The sequence below is a fragment of the Nuphar pumila genome, chromosome 3 (assembly GCF_984573655.1).
Source record: "Nuphar pumila chromosome 3, dmNupPumi1.hap1.1, whole genome shotgun sequence".
NCBI lineage: Eukaryota > Viridiplantae > Streptophyta > Magnoliopsida > Nymphaeales > Nymphaeaceae > Nuphar > Nuphar pumila.
Genome location: NC_143251.1, coordinates 67,602,357 through 67,615,124, shown reverse-complemented (window position 1 = coordinate 67,615,124; position 12,768 = coordinate 67,602,357). Strand labels below are relative to the sequence as shown.

The window sequence follows — 12,768 nt, the reverse complement described above, 5'->3', positions numbered from 1 at the left end:
CTTGTTCCAATGCTCAGGTATCTGCCTCGAAACCAGATAGTTCACGATATCTGCAAACCAGGGTAACTGCGATGTACTGACTGACATGATCTGCTCGTCGGGGAAAGAATCACTGATCGACTTCTGATCCTGCGTGGTCTCCACGATCAGTCTGAAAAGATGGTCTGCTACTACATTCTCACTTCCCTTCTTATCTCGAATCTCGAGATCAAACTCCTGTAGTAGTAGTACCCAACGAATCAATCTCGGTTTGGTGTCTTTCTTATTCAACAAATATTTCAATGCAGAATGGTCAGAATAGACAACCACCTTCGAACCGAGTAAATAGGACCTAAATTTATCCAATGCGAAAACTACCGCAAGTAGCTCCTTCTCTATCGTCGTATAATTCATCTGGGCATCAGAGAGAGTTCTACTCGCATAGTAGATCACATAGGGTTTCCTATCAATGCGTTGTCCTAAAATGGCCCCCATAGCGTAATCAGATGCATCGCACATAATCTCAAATGGAAGAGTCCAATCTGGAGGTCTCAAAATAGGTGCAGTAATCAAGGCCTCTTTGAGAATCTCAAAGGCCTTCATACAATCCTCACCGAAAACAAAGGGCTTGTCTTTCTCCAATAAAGTGCAGAGCGGTCGAGAGATTTTGCTGAAATCTTTTATGAACCACCTGTAAAATCCCGCATGCCCTAAAAATGATCGAATCTGCCTCACAGAGGTGGGTGGAGTCAAACGGGAAATGGATTCCACCTTTGCTCTGTCAACCTCAATACCACGCTTGGACACAATGTGTCCTAGCATAATCCCCTCCTGGACCATAAAATGGCTCTTTTCCCAACTCAGGACGAGATTGGTCTCCGCACACCTACTTAGTACTCGAGCAAGTTTTTGGAGGCAATCTTCAAAAGAAGAGCCATACACTGAAAAGTCGTCCATAAAAACTTCCATCACATCATCAATCATGTCCGAGAAGATAACAAGCATGCACCTCTGAAAAGTAGCCGAGGCATTACAGAGCCCAAAAGGCATACGTCTAAACGCGAAGGTGCCATAAGGACATGTAAATGTGGTCTTCTCCTGGTCATCAGGATGGACAACTACTTGATTGTATCCTGAATATCCATCTAGAAAGCAGTAGTAGCTCTGCCCTGCGAGTCTTTCTAAGATCTGATCAATGAATGGCAATGGAAAATGATCTTTCCTAGTGGCCACATTCAGCTTCCTATAATCGATGCAGACTCGCTATCCTGTAGTGGTCCTCATCGAAATTTTCTCACCCTTCTCGTTCTCAACCACAGTGAGTCCTGACTTCTTTGGCACAACCTGAATCGGACTGACCCACTGGCTATCAGAAATAGGGTAAATGATTCCGGCATCCAACCACTTCACCACCTCTTTCTTCACCACTTCCTTCATGTTGGGATTTAGCCTTCTCTGCATATCCCTAAATGGCTTGACTTCCTCATCACAATGGATTCTATGCATGCAGAATGAAGGATCAATCCCCTTCAGATCAGCAACTCCCCAGCCAATCGCTGCCTTGTGCTCTCGAAAAATAGTCAGCAATCTCTGTTCCTGCTCCTCAGTGAGCAAGGACGAGATGATCACAGGCAGAGTCTCATCATCTCCCAGGTATGCATACTTGAGTGAATCCGGTAATGGTTTCAACTCAAGTTTCGGAGGTGACTCAATCGAAGATTTGGCGGGGGTCTCAGCAAGTGGTGGAAGAGGCTCCCTGACCGCTCCCCAAGGTGGTTTCTCTGACGACACTCTAGACACATCTACACTATCTACACCGCTATTCTTCTCTATATGGTACAAATCTAAAGAATCCTCAGTAATGTACAACTCGGGCTGCTCCTCCATTAACTCATGTGCAATATCTACATGAAAGTAGTCCATGTCTCCTGCTGGTCCCATCGCGGCATTGAAAATATTCAGCTTGACCTTTCGATTGTCGAATGAGAGATCCATGGCGCCGGTTCTGCAGTTGATACACGCATTAGCAGTTGCCAAGAATGGTCTGCCTAAAATAATCGGAGTCTGATGCTGGCTATCCACTCCTTCCATATCAAGAATAATGAAATCGACTGGAAAATAAAAGTCATCCACCTTAACTAGCACGTCCTCCAAGACATCTCTCGGTACCTTGACAGAACGATCTGCCAGTTGAAGTGTAATCGGAGTCGATCTCATCTCTCCTAGCCCGAAAGAATCAAAGAAATACCCGAGCAGAATGTTCACGCTTGCTCCAAGATCGAGCAATGCGCGTTCTATCCGGATATTCCCTATGGTACACGCAATGATAGGGGCTCCAGGGTCCTTGAGCTTTGGTGGTGTCTGATGCTGAAGTACTGAAACTCACCTGCTCGGTCAAATGGACCCTGTTAGGAACTCTCTCTCTAGATTTACGCTTCTGCGTACATAGTTCCTTCAGGAATTTGGCATATGCCGGCACCTGCTCAATCGCATCGAGCAAAGGTAGGTTGATCTGCACATGCTTGAAGATGTCAAGCATGTCCTGGATCTTCGCACCTTGCTTCCCTCTATAACCAGGAGACTCTAATGCTTTGGGATAGGGTGGTGGGGGAATATATTCTGCTGGCTCCTCCTCTTTGTGAGAAGGCTCACTCCTATCCTTCTTCTTCTCTGAGGATGAAGATAAAGATGATGGGGATGATGATGGGGATGGGGATGATGGCTGAGCCAACGTAGGTGAAACAATGGTCTCTGGCTCCTCTATCCTCTCTCTACTCTCTCGCTCTCTGCTCTCGACGTGATACTCATGTCCACTCCTCAAGGCCATAACTAATTTAGCCTGTTGTTGTGTCTCAGTATGAAATAGGCCTCCAGTCATCTGGTCCTTACCCTTCGGGTTCATGACAGACTGACTCGATAATGTACCCTCGGGTCTCCTACTAATAGCCTCAGCTAACTGTCCCATTTGTGACTCTAACTTCGCAATGGACTGCGTATGCGAGCTCAAAATCTGGCTACACTTCTCGAAGGCGTTCTGATTAGAGGTTTTCACCTCTTGGAATGCCTGGAGAAGTCTCTCCTCAAAAGAAGTCTGCGGGGCAGACTCCTGCTAAATCGGGGGAGTGACAGAAGAAGAAGAAGACTGAGAATAGTTCGGTCTTTGAAATGACTGAGTAAAAGATGGTTGCCGAACTGGCTGAGAGGAAGTAGGCATCTGCATGGAAGACTGTGGATTCTTCCATGAAAAATTGGGATGGTTACGCCAACCCGGATTATATGTCGATGAAACTGGGTTATTCGGCGGTCTGACGTAACCCTGAGCTGCCTGAACTTGTTCTTGAACAAATTCAGGGTACTGAGCTGCCGAAGGGCACTCAGTGATCTCGTGTGCCGGACTAGCACAAAGAGTACACACCTGCTGTGTAGTGGATGGTCCTGAGAGAAGCTGGTCCAGCTTCTGAGCAATCATGTCTACCTTGCACTGTAGTGCAGTAGATGGACCAACTTCAAGAACACCAGCTTTCTTCTGAATGCTGGGTGTGGCTCTGTCAGATTGAGAACTCGAAGCATGGTGGAGTGAATTTTCGGCCAATGTATCAAATAGCCTCCACGCTTCGTCCTCGCTCTTCAGCATGAATGTCCCTCCACATGAAGAGTCGATCATCTGACGATTCTTGTCAGACAATCCATCATAGAAGCTCTGCACCAGTTGCCATTTTGGCACCTGATGATGGGGACATTTCCTGAGGAGATCCTTCATTCTCTCCCAGGTCTCATGAAAGCGCTCACCATCTAGCTCTGAAAAGCTAGTGATGGCTCTACGATATTGGTTCGTACGACCAATGGGAAAATATTTCCGAAGAAACTCCTGCTGCAATTGATCCCATGACTCTATTTCTACAGAATCTAAGGACTTTAGCCAATACTTGGCTTTGTCCTTCAATGAAAAGGGGAATAGAGTCAACCTTAAAGCATCATCATCGAAATTCTGTATCTTAACAGTAGAACAGATTTCGAGGAATTCATCTAAATGTCGGTAGGGATCCTCATGACTAAGGCCATAAAAGGATGGAAGCATCTGAATAATGCTGGCCTTAATCTCGTAATGAGGCGCTCCTACATCGGGTCTCCGAATGCAGGATGCCTGAACATAGTCTGTGGGAATGAAGTATTTCCGCAGAGGGCGTGAAAGAATTGGGGGTGGAGGTGGAGGATCCATGTCAGCCATTGTTGCCGAACTTCGATGAGAATGTAAAATTCTCTCTGGGTTGTCAACAAATGGGTGTAATGGGGTTCCTAGACCTCGTCGCCCCTGCATACACTGGTACTAAGACCAGATGTAAGCAAACGACCTAAATCTAAAAGAATTAACTAACACAGGTACTAAAATATAAATAACACAAAATAAACAACTACTAAACAAATATGCTAAACTAATTATGTCAGAATGATCTAACTAAGTAAATGAAATAACAAATTAAACTACTCTAAAGTACTGAAAAGATAAATATAGGAAATCACAAACTAAGTTTTTCTAAAACCCACCTGTCTAATCGCTCCTTGCAGAATGAATTTCAAGTGAATCCTAGAAAGAACAGAACGTGAATCCTATATTTACTAACTATGTTAATCCTATATTCACTTACTAATCCTACTAACTAAAAATAAAACAACTAATTAGCTAACTAAAACAAATTAATAAATCAAACTCTAAGAAATAAAGTAATTAATTCGCCGTTCCCCGGCAACGGCGCCAAAATTTGGTTGATATTTTGGAATGATCTTTTTAAAACAATTATTTTCAATAAAACTTTGGAAAATCGTCAACCAAAAATATAAAAACCGACTTTCCACAAAGTGGTAAGTACGGGTCGAATCCTCAGGGAACAGGAATTAAACACAATATTTCTAAAAAATTTAATTTATTAATGACAAATATCAATCTACAATTATAAAGTTAATACAATTACAAATAATCACTAAAAGAAAAGTAAACAAGCACTCAGTCTTCTGCTCCACACCAAGGGTATTTCCGTCTTTTCGCCAATTAGCGAATCTTCGCACTTGGACAATAACCCTGGAAACTAAATATGCTTTTCAACCTAAAAATGCAGAAAAATACAAAGTTAGTTTTCTATTCTAACAATGCAAACAATAACTAAAACTAATTCTAATTTTACGAAAATAATAAAACAAATGTTATTTATCAAGCAAAAATTAAATAAAATACTAAATTAATTCTAAAATTAACCAAATTAATTCTACTAATGCTGTATGATGATTATGCAACTCCTAAAATGCAGAAATTACTGAAAACAAGTCTAAATTGCCGAAACTAAGAAAATTACGAAACTGCCCCTAACTAGTGTAAAATAGCATTCTGACAGGTTATAGGAAAACCGCTGTTTGACAAAGCAAACGAGGTCCGATTTTCCCGAAATTTGTTCTGTTCTGCAACTGACAGATTAAACAAACTGACAGTTTTTACAGAATTGAAAAACAGTATCTGGAACTCCAGATATAAGCGTTTCAAATCTGGGAAAAATCAGGATATCGCAAGTCCTGTAATTTGAAATCCAGAAAAAGCGGTTTTCGCAAAACGCTTAAACATCAGACCAAATCAACTCCGAATGAGCTGAAATTTGGTCTGCAGTTAAATAACACGTCAATAAAGTGAATAGAAGAAAAAAATTTGGAAAACACAGAGTTCTTGCACAGAAAATAATGCTAATGCGACAGGGCAAAAATCTGGTTTTTATTTGAGTGCACTATTCACTTTAAGAATCTATTTTAACTCTCTAAAAGACAAATCAAACCTAATGCAATCTAAATGACACTGTATGACAGTGTATATGCAGATGACTATTACGAATATGCTAAATGTACGACGAGCAAAACACGATAAGCAAATTATGACTAGAACTACTTTAACTAACAATGTAAATGCAATGATGCTATGAAATAAAATGCAATCCAACTACTAAGTTAAGTAGTATCTAACTACCAATCAAACAATCACAAAACACATTTCACACATACGAAGCAAATACGATATACGTACACACACTTCTACACTAAAACTAAATTAGATAAACACTAATTAGTATAAAAATCAAGGTAAATAATACTAAATGAACTTAATTCACTAAAGAACAAAGACTAGGGTTAGGGTTCACTCGATTGACTCCACTAAGCTTGGCTTTGGCTTGAGTAGGTTCGGATTGGGTTTGGATGAACTCGGATTGGATTAGGTAGGCTCGGTTTTGACTAGGTTGCGAGAGATATGCTCGAGCTAAGGTTGACTCAACTCGGACTAATGTGGACTCGGCTAAGTTTGACCTAACTAGTTGGGTTCGGTTTTGAGTTGCCTTAGTCAATTAGGTTCGGTTGACTTAGGTGTACTCGGTTTGACTTGGATAGGGTTGGGTTAGCTTGGTTTAGGTTGACTCAACTTGGTTTAACCTAGGATAGGTTTGACTTAGACTAGAGTTGACTCGACCTAGGCTCGGTTTGGGTTAGGTCTTGGTATTGGACTCGACCTAGGGTGGACTTAGTCAACTAGGTTCGGGTTGACTTAGACTCAACTAAGTTTGACCTAACTTAGGTTTGACTAGGCTCGAATGGGATAAGGTAAGCTCGGTTGACTCACTAGATTTAGAATAAGGTTTGACTCGAGTTAGGTCTAGGTCTTGGACCAGGCTCGAGTTGTGTTTGACTTGGTCACAAGGCACACCTAACTAAGTCAACTAGGTTAACTCGGTTTGGGTAGGTTTCAATAGGTGGACTAAGGTTGACTCGACCTAGGTGTGGTTTAGGCTTAGGTTTAGGTGGGCTCGATTGACTCGAACTAAAGTTAGGTTTTGGTTTTGACTAGACTTGGCTAGGGTTGGTCTTGGTCAACTGGGGTCGGTTAGAAGGATAAGCACCCAATAAAAAATCAAAGATAATTTTGGAAATGGAGAAGTCCAAAAATCGTCCTTTTTAATGGGGAGTTACAACCTTAATGAGCTTTTAAATCCCATTGGGAAACATGGATCAATGCTATTTCCAAAACCAAGGTGAGGGAAAGCCTTTAATTGCAATTAATTCCTTTTTGAGAAGCCAAATCGTCCAACCTAGATAGTCACACGATTTTAGCTTTCCAACCAAGAATTTATGTGCAATTACTTCTTTCTTGAACTCATAAACACCTACTTTGGAAATTTAATTGATTTTCAAATTGGCTTTTCAAATCTCAATTTGTAACTCCCTATTAATAGGCAATCAAGAATTAAATCTTTCTTTAAATAGTCCACACGATTTTTGAAACTTAACTTTTTCCAAAAACTTTCCACACTTCAATGCATTAATTGCTTCTTTTCTCAAAAATCGACAACTCTAAATTGACTCTATTTTCTAACTAAAAGAATTAACTCTACCTAGGGAATAAAAGGAATAATTGAAAAACACGATTTTCTAAACTTAAATGCTGCCTTAATTACCAAAACCTACTTAAATGACTACTAAAAAAAACAGCTATGAGATAAAACCCTAATACGTTGAACCTAGACACCTTCCTAACTCAATTAATGACAATTAAGACTTGCTAAAAAATTCGACCAAGAGCTCAAGGGGAGCTCTAATGGCTGCCGCCCCACCTTGGGGAAGAAGAAGATCCACACGAAAAATAAAAAAAAATAAAAAAAATTAACAAAAAACAATAAAACTAAATAATCACTATTTTGATAAAACTAAATGAGAAAATAATAAAAAAGACTCCTAATTACACAAATGCTAACAAGAACAGCACTATGCTGGAATTAAAAACATGAAGAAAAGAAAACTTGATTTTCTTGTAAATTTTCTTCAATAGACTCAAAACACAAAAATAAAAAATGATTAAAACGATTAATTAAATCAATCCTAAAACAATGAAATGACTAACACCAATTTATACTACTGTTAACATACTAAACACACAGTAAACAACACGACTTACAACTCTAAACACCCTTGTAACAAAAATGCAAAGATCGGCTAGAATATCTCTAGCCAATTTTTTTTTTCTTTTTCAAAAATAAAATCAAAACAAGACACAAACACAACCCACGAATAAAATAAATTAAAATGAAATTTTCTAATGAGATTTTCAGCAAAACAACACAATACACATGCTGGACGAAACAAAAATATCAAAACAAATTTTTTTTTTTTGTGAAAATCAAGAATCGGCTAGAATAAATCTAGCCGATTTTTGGATTTTGCTTTTCAATCAAAATCAAATGCAAGCCACACCAAACCGACTAAGATGAATCAAAATGAATTATTTTCTAAATGGATTTTCAGTAGAACAGACCCAAGAATCCCTATGAGAAATTTGAAGGATCGGCTAGAGGAAGATCTAATCTAACGTGCTGGCCTATGCACGAAATCTAATCTAAGGATGAAACAAAAAGAAAAATAAGAAACACACAGAAAATAAAATGAAAAGAAAACCAACACCCAATTCGGTTTTATCTAGAAGAGAAGGAAGAAGAAGACCTACCTTTTGGAAGATCCGACGACCGGGGGGATGAAGAAGAGCGGACCGTGGCTGGAGATGGACGTCCTATACAGTTCGAGAATGCTGTACTTCACCAAAAACGACACCTTTTGCAGCTGCTACACGTTGGAGATCCACCGACGATGGAATGTGAGCCGATTCTCGATCGGAGGGTGTAGAAAGCCGGATGGAGGTAGGGCCGGCTCACCTTGGTGGTGTGTTGCGCACTCCCGCCCAAGGTTAATGGTCTCCACCTCTGCTACACCTGCAAAAATACAGAAAAGTGGTTTAAAGACAGCAAGGAACAAGAAAGAAATGAAAAGAAACCAAAGAAAGCTTGAAAATATGCTTGAAAATCAAGCATAGATCGGTCTTCAATGGCCAACACGTGGGGGAGATGGAGAGGAAGGAGTTGCTGGAGTAGATTCACTGCAAGGGGCGTCCAAACACAGTCAAAGACGCCTAAGGCTTCTCTAAAAACTATATTTATACTTTTTGGAATTTGCAAAAACACTGTTATAAAAAATATATTTTCTAGGCGCCTCTTTCTGGGGGGTTTTCAGAAAAACTTTTTGAAATGGATATGGATAGGCGTGTGGGTTGGGTTTTGGGCTTTCTAAGAGTTGATCCAAGGTCCAATTGATCTAATTGGGTCAGATATGGATCCGATCCACCTCGAAATTCGTGCCCAAACACTGAAATAGCCATAACTCTCTCATTATTATTCCGATTTTTCTGAAATTCGAACCATAGCCCCTTACTATCAAAACACATCTAAACATGGGTTTAAAACCTTAAACTTGATATAAAATGTATGAAAAACTTGTTTACATGATGTGCAGTTCATGCATCATCAGTATGCTGAGATGGATGTGTGGAAATTCAATAAAAGATAAGATTCAGAACGAGGAGATACGTAAGAAGGTAGGCGTTGCACCTATTGAAAATAAGATGAGAGAGAATCGTTTATGGCGGTTTGGACATATTCGGCGAAGGCCTAATGATGCTCCAGTTAGAAGGATGGAGAAATGGGAAAATATATTAGTTAAAAGAGGTCGGGGTAGGCCTAAGAAGACATGGATGGAGGTGATAGGAAAGGATATGAATGCTTTGAACCTCACCGAGGACATGGCATTGGATAGAAATGATTGGAGGAGAAGGATTCATGTGGAAGACCCAGAATGATTTTCTTTTTTGGTTCATATCATCGACCACATATGTTTTGGGATGAAGGCGTAGTTGTTGTTGTTGTAGCCTCAGAACACATATAAACAAGATTGAATCACTATGGAATTTTTTTGACAGCCTTAGAACACATATATGCATGATTAAATCACTATAATTTTTTTTTGACAACCTTAGAACACATAATTCCATGATTGAATCACTATGAAATTTTTTAGAGAGGCTCAGAACACATATATGCATGATTGAATCACTATGAAGTTTTTTTGACAATGCTAGAACACATATTTGCATGACTAAATCACTATGATTTTTTTTTTACAGCCTTAGATCACATATATCCTCGATTGATTCACTATGGGTTTTTTTTGACACCCTTAAAACACATATATGCATGATTGAATCACTATGGAATTTTTTTGACAACCTTAGAACACATATATGAAAGATTGAAACACTACGAGTTTCTTTTTGACAGACTTAGAACACATATGCATGATTGAATCACTATGAAATTTTTTGGACAGGCTTTGAACACATATGCGCAAGATTGAATTTGTATGATTTTTTTTTACTGCCTTTGAACACATATATGCACGATTGAACCACTATGAATTTTTTTTGGCAGCCTTAGAACACATATATGCATGCTTGAATCACATTGAGATTTTGTTGACTGCCTTAGAACATATATATGCATGATTGAGTCATTAAGAAATTTTATCTGTGAATCTTAGAACACATATATGCATGATTGAGTCACTATAAATTTTTTTTGACAGCCTTAGAACACATATATCCATCATTAAATCACTATGATTTTTTTTTTAACAGCCATAGAACATATATATACATGATTGAATCACTACAAGATTTTTTTGACAGCAATAGAACACATATATGCGTGATTGAATCACTATAAAATTGTTTCAACAACCTTGGAACACATATATGCAAGATTGAATCACTATAATTTTTTTTAACAGACTTAAAAAAGATATATGAATGATTGAATCACAATATAATTTTTTAGACAGCCTTAGAACACATACATGCATGATTGAATCACTATAATTTTTTTTGACAACCTTGGGTCAAATGTTTGCATGATAGTCACTATAAATTTTTTTTGATAGCCTTACAACAGATGTATGCATTATTGAATCACTATGAAATTTTTTTGAGTGCCTTAGAAGAGATATATACATGATTGAATCACAATGATTTTTTTTTACTGCAGTAGAACACATATATGCATGATTGAGTCACTATGAAATTTTTTTGACAGCCCTAAAACACATATATGCATGATTGAGTCACTATGAAATTTTTTTGACAGCCTTAAAACACATATATTTGTGATTGAATCACTCTGAAATTTTTTCGTTTGCCTTAAAACACAAATATGTATGATTAAATCACTATAAATTTTTTGACAACCTTAAAACAAATATATGCAATATTGAATCACTATGAAAATTTTTTAACAGACTTAGAACACACAAATGCATGATTCAATCACTATAAAATTTCTTCCATAGGCTTAGAACACATATATGCATGATTGAATCACTATGAATTTTTTTTGACAACCTTAGGACACATATATACATCATTGAATCACTATGAACGTTTTTTGACAGCATTAGATGACACATTGCATGATTGAATCACTATAAATTTTTTTGGACAAGCTTAGAACACATATATACATGATTGAATCACTATGACAATTTTTGGAAAGCCTTAGAACACATATATGCAAGACTGACTCACTATGATTTTTTTTTGACAGCCTTAGAACACATATATGCATGATTGAATCACAATAAATTTTTTTGACAGCATTAGAACACATATATGCATGATTGAATCACTATAAGTTTTTTTGATGACCTTACAACACATATATGCGGGATTGAATCACTATGGTATTTTTTTGACAGCTGTCGAACAAAAATAGGCATGATTGAATCACTGTAAGTTTTTTTGGACAGGCTTAGAACATATATATGCATGATTGAATGTCTATGAAGTTTTTTTGACAACATAAGAACCCATATATGCATGACTAAGTCACTGTGAATTTTTTTGGATAGCCTTAGAACACATATATGCATGATTGAATCACTATCGATTTTTTTTAACAGCCTTAGAACACATATATGCATGATTGAATCACTATGAAATTATTTTGACACCCTTAAGATACATACTTGCATGATTGAATCACTATAAAATTTTTTTGACAACATTAGAACACATATTTGCAAGATTGAATCACTATGATTTTTTTTTGACAAAATTAGAACACATATATGCATGATTGAATCACTATGATTTTTTTTTCACAAGCTTAAAACACATATATGCATGATTGAATCATTATAAATTTTTTTTAAGAACCTTAGAACACATATATGCATGATTGAATCACTATAAATTTTTTTTGACAGCATTAGAACACATATTTGCATGATTGAATCACTATGATTTTTTTTGGCAACGTTAGAACACATATTTGCGAGATTGAATCACTATGATTTTTTTTTTGACAAACTTAGAACACATATATGCATGATTGAATCACTATGAATTTTTTTTCACAGGCTTGGAACACATATATGCATGATTGAGTCACTACAAATTGTTTTTGACAACCTTAGAAGACATATATGCATGATTCAATCAATATAATTTTTTTTTGACAGCTTTGGAACACATATTAGCATGATTGAATCCCTATGAATTTTTTTTATAGCCTTAGAACATGTACAAGCATGATAGAGTCACTATGAACTTTTTTTGACAGCCTTATAACACTTATATGCAAGATTGAATCACAATAAAAATTTTTGACTGCATTAGAACACATATATGCATGATTGAATCACTATAATTTTTTTTTGACAACCTTAGAACACATATATGCAAGATTGAATCACTATCAAAATTTTTTGACATCCTTAGAACACATATATGCATGATTGATTCACTATGCATTTTTTTTGACAACCTTAAAATGCATGTAAGCATGATTGAATCACTGCGCAATTTTTTTTGACAACCTTTGAACACATATA

General features: G+C 37.4%; 1 non-coding gene across 1 annotated transcript; it reads left to right on the top strand.

The window, feature by feature from the left end:
• Positions 1-3,701: 3,701 nt before the first annotated feature.
• LOC149843009 (small nucleolar RNA R71) lies at positions 3,702-3,804 on the top strand. The gene has a single exon (XR_016431206.1). It is a non-coding gene; the product is annotated as a small nucleolar RNA R71 (small nucleolar RNA).
• The last annotated feature ends 8,964 nt before the right edge of the window (positions 3,805-12,768 follow it).